The following is a 6,995-nucleotide window of genomic DNA, read 5'->3' as shown; positions in this document are numbered from 1 at the left end:
AAGCCACCTGAATAACAGACCTGTCTTGCTGGAGAAGGCTGACTTTAGCAACATTGTTTAAAAAATCATAACACAGAGTAAAGCAACTGCTGTTTTTAATAGCAAATACATTTACAAATAATGTTTAAAGCACTACAAATATTTAATAAATTCATACTGGAAAGTTGCTTAGAATGATGTTTTCCTTCATCAGGCAAAAATATTTTTGGGTTGACATGTCCTTTAAGGAGAGGATCACCACCTGGGATTTCAGGTTAGTGTCTAAAGCACCCCTTTTATAAAGTTTTGGACATTTGTTGTTGTTTAACACCTAGTTGCACTGGTGTAACTCTAGAGCCTGCAGCAAGATGGAGCCCAGTAAAACGTTCTGCCCATAAAAATAGGGGAGTGAGCTAAACATGGTGGACCGGTCGCACATTGTGCAGAAATTTGGTGGGTAGGGCCAGGTCTGGAATAGGATTCAAAACAGTATTTGTGTCTAAGTACAGAGAGGCCCAATCAGCCCCCACCAGCTCACTAAATAGTGACTGTCTATGACATCTCACAGCAGCTCTGTTCTTTACTGGCTAAACACCTGCCAGGTGTCAACCATTGATATCAATGTTAGTTATAGGAAGGAAAGATAAAACTATAAGGAGTCTGGTGGCAATCATTGCATCATTGTAATACTTTTTAAAAAAATGTTTCATAATTACAGTTCTGTTGTTTCTGTCCCACATAATTGGTAAAATCACAAGCCATTTCACATGTACCAACAAGCAAACATATAAAGAGTTTCAGACTGGAACAGTGATGTTTGAGAAAGCCTTCTCAAAATGGCGCTCTTCTTAGGACACGACGTCCCGAAGCAGGGAAACGTCAGAACGTCAGTGACGTAACCCAGTCCTGGCCGTGTGCAGCGTGGGTTCCCGCAGCCATTGCAGCTTAGAGAGGTCCCCGCTCGTGTGTCACGGCGCAGGCTCGCTGTAGCGCAGCCGCTCTGAGGTGAGTGCCCTACCGCGCAATCTCCAGCTATCTCAACCCTGCTGGCGCAGCCGCAACACGGAGCTCGGGCTCCGGGGTTCTGCCAGCAGCTCCGCCCCGTAGAAAGCCTGCCGGGGAGTATAGTGGAGACTGGGGAGTCAGCCAGAGGTTGCGGGGAACAAGGAATGTAGAGAGGCTGCAGCAGGCCGCACTAGGCCCTAGTGCTTGTGATATGGGCGGGGTGCATTTGAAATACTGAGAATGACTTGGTTATTAATAATGAGCCTGTGTATCCATTTCCATTGCTTCCAAAATACAGACTCTGTAGTGTTTGTGTGTTATACTCAGCAACATCTTATCTGTAGTTTGCACACGCAGTGCATGTAGCTTATTCCCCAGGGGGTGTCGAATCTGTATGGCGCCAGATAATCGGACCCCTGCTCTATATGCAATGGCTGATCAAAAGTCACATCCATGTTGTGGAAAATACTGCTCCCTCTGCAATTATAATTTTGGCTATGGGGTATGTTGTGTTTTTGTATTTTGGTAAGCCTTATTGGATAAGGCAAACCCTGTTAGCCTGCAGCAGTTATTGCAGTACAGTAGCTAATAAAAGGTGTTATAGTTCAGCTGGTGCTGTTAGGCATAGTATCTCCTTTGTATGGCCTAAGGCAAAGCTGAGCTCAAGGGGAACCAGCACCAGTTCCATTCATATGTGTCAATTCTCAAGGTTTTTCCTAAATTGTGTGGAGTCTGTAACTCAATAACATCTGGCAAAATGAGGGGGTGGGGCTGTTCATAATTATGTATTTATTGGGTTTAAGGGGAAATATATGATTTACCTTTTATGTTTTCTACACGATTAAAAGGGATTTTTCAAGTTTTAACATTTGTTACATGTCTCAATAAGTGTGTTTATATTCATAAATGGCAACACAGTTCCCCCAGTAGACCTTTATTTTGTACAGTTTGAAGAAATGTAAAAAAAAAAAATGCATCAAATGTATTAAATTCGTTCCATAGTTAAAACTTAAATTATGTGAACTTGTTGACTGTTTAGAAAACAGCAGTGTTTTCCTTGAAATAAGACATGAGGCTAAACTGCTATTTCTAAAGGTGGCCATACACGAGCAGATCCGCTCGCTTGGTGGGCGATATCGGGGAGCATTTAGGTAAAAAAAAAAATAATCCGATCGTTTGGCCCTGGGGCAATCGGATCGGGGACCGCATCAACGAGCCGATGCGGTCCCCGATCCGACCGGATTTTCTAACCTGGCCGATCGAGATCTGGCCAATTTCAGGCCAGATATCGGTCGGCCAGGCCGCTCTGCTCTCCCCATACACGGGCCGATTAGCTGCCGAATCGGTCCAAGGGACCGATATCGGCAGCTATAGTCGGCCCGTGTATGGGGACCTTTAGGGTTGCTGCAATAGGCTTACATAGGTTAGTTGAATATGCAGACAGTGTCTCCCAAACAGACACTGCTCTTCATATAACTCCCTCCCTGAAAATTTTTGGCAACAGAGCTGCTTTTTTTCAGTGTTACATTTTAAATCCCCCTTGTCTGCTTTAAGGTCTTCTGTTCTTTAAAGGAACAGTAACACCATAAAATGAAAGTGTATAAAAGTAATTAAAATATCATGTACTGTTGCTCTGCACTGGTAAAAGTTGTGTATTTGCTTCAGAAGGCTACTACTCTGCTGTGTAGCCATGGGGGCAGCCATTCAATGGAGAAAAGGCACAGGCACATAGCAGATAACAGAGAACACTATTATATTTTACAGAGCTTATCTGTTATCTGCTATGTAACCTGTGCCTTTTCTCCTTTTTTTAAGCTTGAATGGCTGCCCCCATGGCTAAACAGCAGCTTATTATATAAACTATAGTAGTGTTACTGTAGAAAACACACCGGTTTTACCATTGCAGGGATACAGTGCATTATATTTTAATTACTTTAAAGCTCTTTTAATTTTTGGTATTACTGTTCCTTTAAGAGTGAAGACACACAGATCTACTAGTAGCAGCTACTTGTTGTGGCTACTAAAACAGACAATGCTGATCATTTACCGATAACTGTATCTATGTGTGTTTTAGCAGAGGCAATTCTCAGTATCCTCTATGGCAGGGTATTTTCTAGGGTTTAGTAGCCATGAAAAGTAGCTGCTACTAGTAGCTCTGTGTGTCTTCACCCTTATAAACATAGTTCTCTGCTATCTTTAGGATTAGTAGTTAAGTGTAAGGTGACTGGGTGCACATTTAATCGCTAATGGGGCTTAATTACAAATATGAGAGACATCATAATGCAAAACCCAATTTATAGTGCCAGTTTAAAGGGTTTATATACACCGGCATTTGCCTTTTTGCCTAGTGAGAGAAATTGCAAATGGAAGCAAATTTTTGTATATGCAGTAATTAGCTATTGATTTTAAAGTTATTTGTGATTGATTTCAATAGAAATGTTCAATAAAAAAACATTCTCTGCTTCTTTCTATTCTCTGCCCTGGTAGATAGATAGATATATATATATGTTCTTATTTTTTAAATTTTTTTTTTTTTAAAGTGTTACATTCCCTTTATGTTGGAGTGGCTCTTATGGGTGCACAGATAAATATAACGTTGCTGTTCTTTATGTTCCTCAAAGCCCTGGTCATAATGTGTTTGCTGTTATTATGGCAGAATGGTGGATTTAAAAAACTTATACAGGTATGGGACCCATTATCCAGAATGCTTGAGATTTGGGTTTTTCTAGATAAGGGATCTTTTGTAATTTGCATCTCCATACCTTCAGTCTACTAAAAGATTATTTAAAAATTAAATAAAACCAAAGCTCTCTGGGAGCAGCTTGGCTGTGGGTAGCAGCTTGGCAGTATAGCAACTTAAAGTATAGCAAATTTAAGTATACTTTACTGAGTTAGACAGAGTTGGACAGCAGTTGGAACAACAGTGAACATACTCCATCTGGGACTTCGCCTGAAAATGACAAAACTCACTTCATTCCTGTTGATTGTATGCATTGTGCTCCCTAAGGTAGTCTCTTCCTTTAACCCTCCTGTGGCCTGTCCATACTCCATCCACATATCCTCCTCCCTGCTCCCATCTACATACTCCGGCTGCTTTACCCTTTATAACTACCTTCACCTCTGTGCCCCGGTCACTGTCCGTATGCGGAGGCGCAATCATTTCAAATCCTCTGCTCACATCTTCTCACTACTCTTCCTACTATTGCTGGCTGCAAACCCCGGGCCCTGCTCCATACCTACTTATATTCGTCCTCGTCCTTTTGTCCCCATGCCTAAAACCTGTCGCTCTGCTGTTTCTAACCTTATTCAGATTCCCACTCTTCCCTCCTCCTGCCTTCCGTTTTCCTGTGCCCTTCTTAATGTCCGTTCCTTGACTAAAAAGCTACACTAATCCACGATCTGTTCTGTTCTAAATCATTTCATCTCCTCGCACTAACAGAAACCTGGCTCTTACAGGATGACACCGCCACTGAAGCTGCGCTCTCTCATGGCGGCCTGTCTTTCTCCCACACCCCCCAGACCACTGGACGCGGTGGGGGAGTTGGAATTCTCCTCTCCTCCCGTTGTCGGTTTGCACCTATTCCCCCAGCTTTTTCTTTTAACTCATTTGAGGTGCATGCCCTTCAAATTTTCCATCCTCTCTCTGTACGGGTGGTTGTCATTTACAGGCCCCCGTCAGCCTCCTCCCCTGCTACCTTCCTCTCTGATTTTGAAACCTGGCTCTCCTTTTTCCTCTCTACTGACGGCCCTGCAATCATACTTGGGGATTTCAACTCCCACATTGATGAACCCTCGCAACCCTGGCCCTCACGTTTTCTCCGCCTAACCTCCTCCTTTGAACTCCAGCAGTGGACAAATGCTCCGACTCATAAGGATGGCCACTTTCTGGATTTAGTCTTTACTAAAAATCTGTCCCTGTCTGATTTTAACAGTGTCCCCTTCTCTGACCATCACCTGGTTACATTTTATGTCTCTCACTCTCCTTCCCAACCTGCTCCTTCCCCCGCTGTATTAATTAGAAATACACGCGACGTAGATCTCCCGGCCTTAGCTTCCTCTTTCAGGTCCTGTCTCTCCTCCTTTGATGAGATGTCGGACCCTGATACCCTGGTTAGCAAGTACAACAGTATACTTGCCTCCACCATTGACCTATTTGCACCCCATCAGCCTAAGCGTACTCTGGTTCAAAACCCACGCCCGTGGCTGGATGTGCACACCAAATTCTTACGCTCCTGTACGAGGTCTGCGGAACGTATGTGGAGGAAATCCCGTACGCAAGCAGACTTTATCCATTATAAATTCCTATTGGCCTGCCTCAATTCCGCCCTGTCGAAGGCTAAACAGGAATACTATAACACCCTCATAAACCAAAATAAATCCAACCCGCGACGCCTGTTTTCTATTTTCAATACCCTTCTGCATCCCTCACAGACTCCATTACCTCACCTTATGCACTCTCCCCAGGACTTTGCTGAGTTCTTCATGAACAAAGTGGAGTCCATCCGCAATCAGATTCCTCCCTCTAATAATACTAACCAGCTCCTCCTTCCTCAGCCCCCTGCTGTATGGCTTAACTCTTTTGGTCCCGTAACTGTCTCCGAGGTCTCCCACCTTCTTTTGTCTGTTCCCCTCACCACTTGCTCTCTAGACCCTATGCCTTCCTCTCTGCTCAAACACTGCATTCCTGAACTTACTCCGGCTCTTACTCACATCTTTAACTCTTCTCTGACCTCTGGAAGCTTCCCCTCTTCCTTCAAACAGGCCTGTGTCAACCCCATCCTAAAAAAGGCCACGCTGGACCAGTCCTGTCTCTCTAACTACCGTCCTGTCTCACTTCTACCGCTTGCCTCCAAAATCTTAGAGCGTATTGTCTTCTCCCGTATTACTAACTTTCTCCAATGACCATAATTTATTAGACCCTCTGCAATCTGGTTTTCGGCCTGCGCACTCTACTGAGACAGCGTTGTGCGTTGTGAGTTACAAATGATCTTCAGGTTGCCAAAGCCAAAGGTCACTTTTCCATACTAATCCTCCTAGATCTATCGGCTGCGTTTGATACGGTTGACCACTCCCTCCTGATGCAAATTCTGCATTCGATTGGTCTCCGCAGTCAGGCTGCATCCTGGATCTCTTCTTATCTCTCTAACCGTTCATTCACTGTCTCCTATGCTAATAAAACCTCATCTCCAGTTCCTCTTAATGTGGGGGTACCTCAAGGCTCTGTACTTGGGCCGTTGTTGTTCTCCCTCTACACGCTGTCTTTGGGAGATCTTATCCGTTCATTTGGCTTCAAATACCATCTGTATGCTGATGATATCCAAATTTATCTGTCGACCCCTTCATTAACAGCTGAAACTGAGACTCAACTCTCTAACTGCCTCCTGGCCATCTCTAACTGGATGAACCAACGCCACCTCAAACTCAACCTAACAAAAACTGAACTAATGATCTTTCCACCTAAGCCTGGTCCTACCCCCCCCCCTTTTCTATCTCTATTGATGGCACCCTCATCAACCCCGTCGATTCGGCGCGTTGTTTGGGGGTGATCTTTGACTCCAGTCTCTCCTTTTCTAACCACATTAACACCACTGTCAAAACCTGTCACTTTTTCTTGCGCAATATTGCCAAAATTCGTCCCTTTCTTTCTACTGCAATAGCTAAGCTGCTCATGCATGCTCTCATCCTGTCACAACTGGACTACTGCAACCTGCTATTAACCGGCCTCCCTAACTCCCATCTTTCCCCCCTACAGTCTATATTAAACACTGCTGCCAGAACTCTCCTCCTCTCATCCAGGAGAGTTCAGGCCCCTCCCCTGCTAAAGTCCTTATCGTGGCTTCCTATCAAACAAAGAATTTCTTACAAACTTCTTCTCCTAACCTTCAAAGCCCTCAATTCCTCTGCTCCTCACTACATCTCGTCCCTTGTGTCTCCTTATGTTCCCGGCCGGCTCCTTCGTTCCTCGCAGAGCAATCGTTTGGTTGCCCCCCCACTTCTACTGCGGTTTCCCG

At 44.4% G+C, this 6,995-nt stretch overlaps 1 protein-coding gene across 2 annotated transcripts in view; it reads left to right on the top strand.

The window, feature by feature from the left end:
- Positions 1–838: 838 nt before the first annotated feature.
- nrf1 (nuclear respiratory factor 1) overlaps positions 839–6,995 on the top strand; it is a 47,443-nt gene continuing 41,286 nt past the window's right edge. For both annotated transcript variants that reach the window (XM_004913055.4, XM_002931845.5), the window contains exon 1: positions 839–984. The gene's annotated coding sequence lies outside the window, so the exon portion shown is untranslated. The remainder of the gene's footprint in view (positions 985–6,995) is intronic.

Source organism: Xenopus tropicalis, chromosome 3 (assembly GCF_000004195.4).
Source record: "Xenopus tropicalis strain Nigerian chromosome 3, UCB_Xtro_10.0, whole genome shotgun sequence".
Classification (NCBI taxonomy): Eukaryota; Metazoa; Chordata; class Amphibia; order Anura; family Pipidae; genus Xenopus; species Xenopus tropicalis.
The sequence above is the reverse complement of the archived record's forward strand: the minus strand, read 5'-3'. Positions and strand labels throughout refer to the sequence as shown.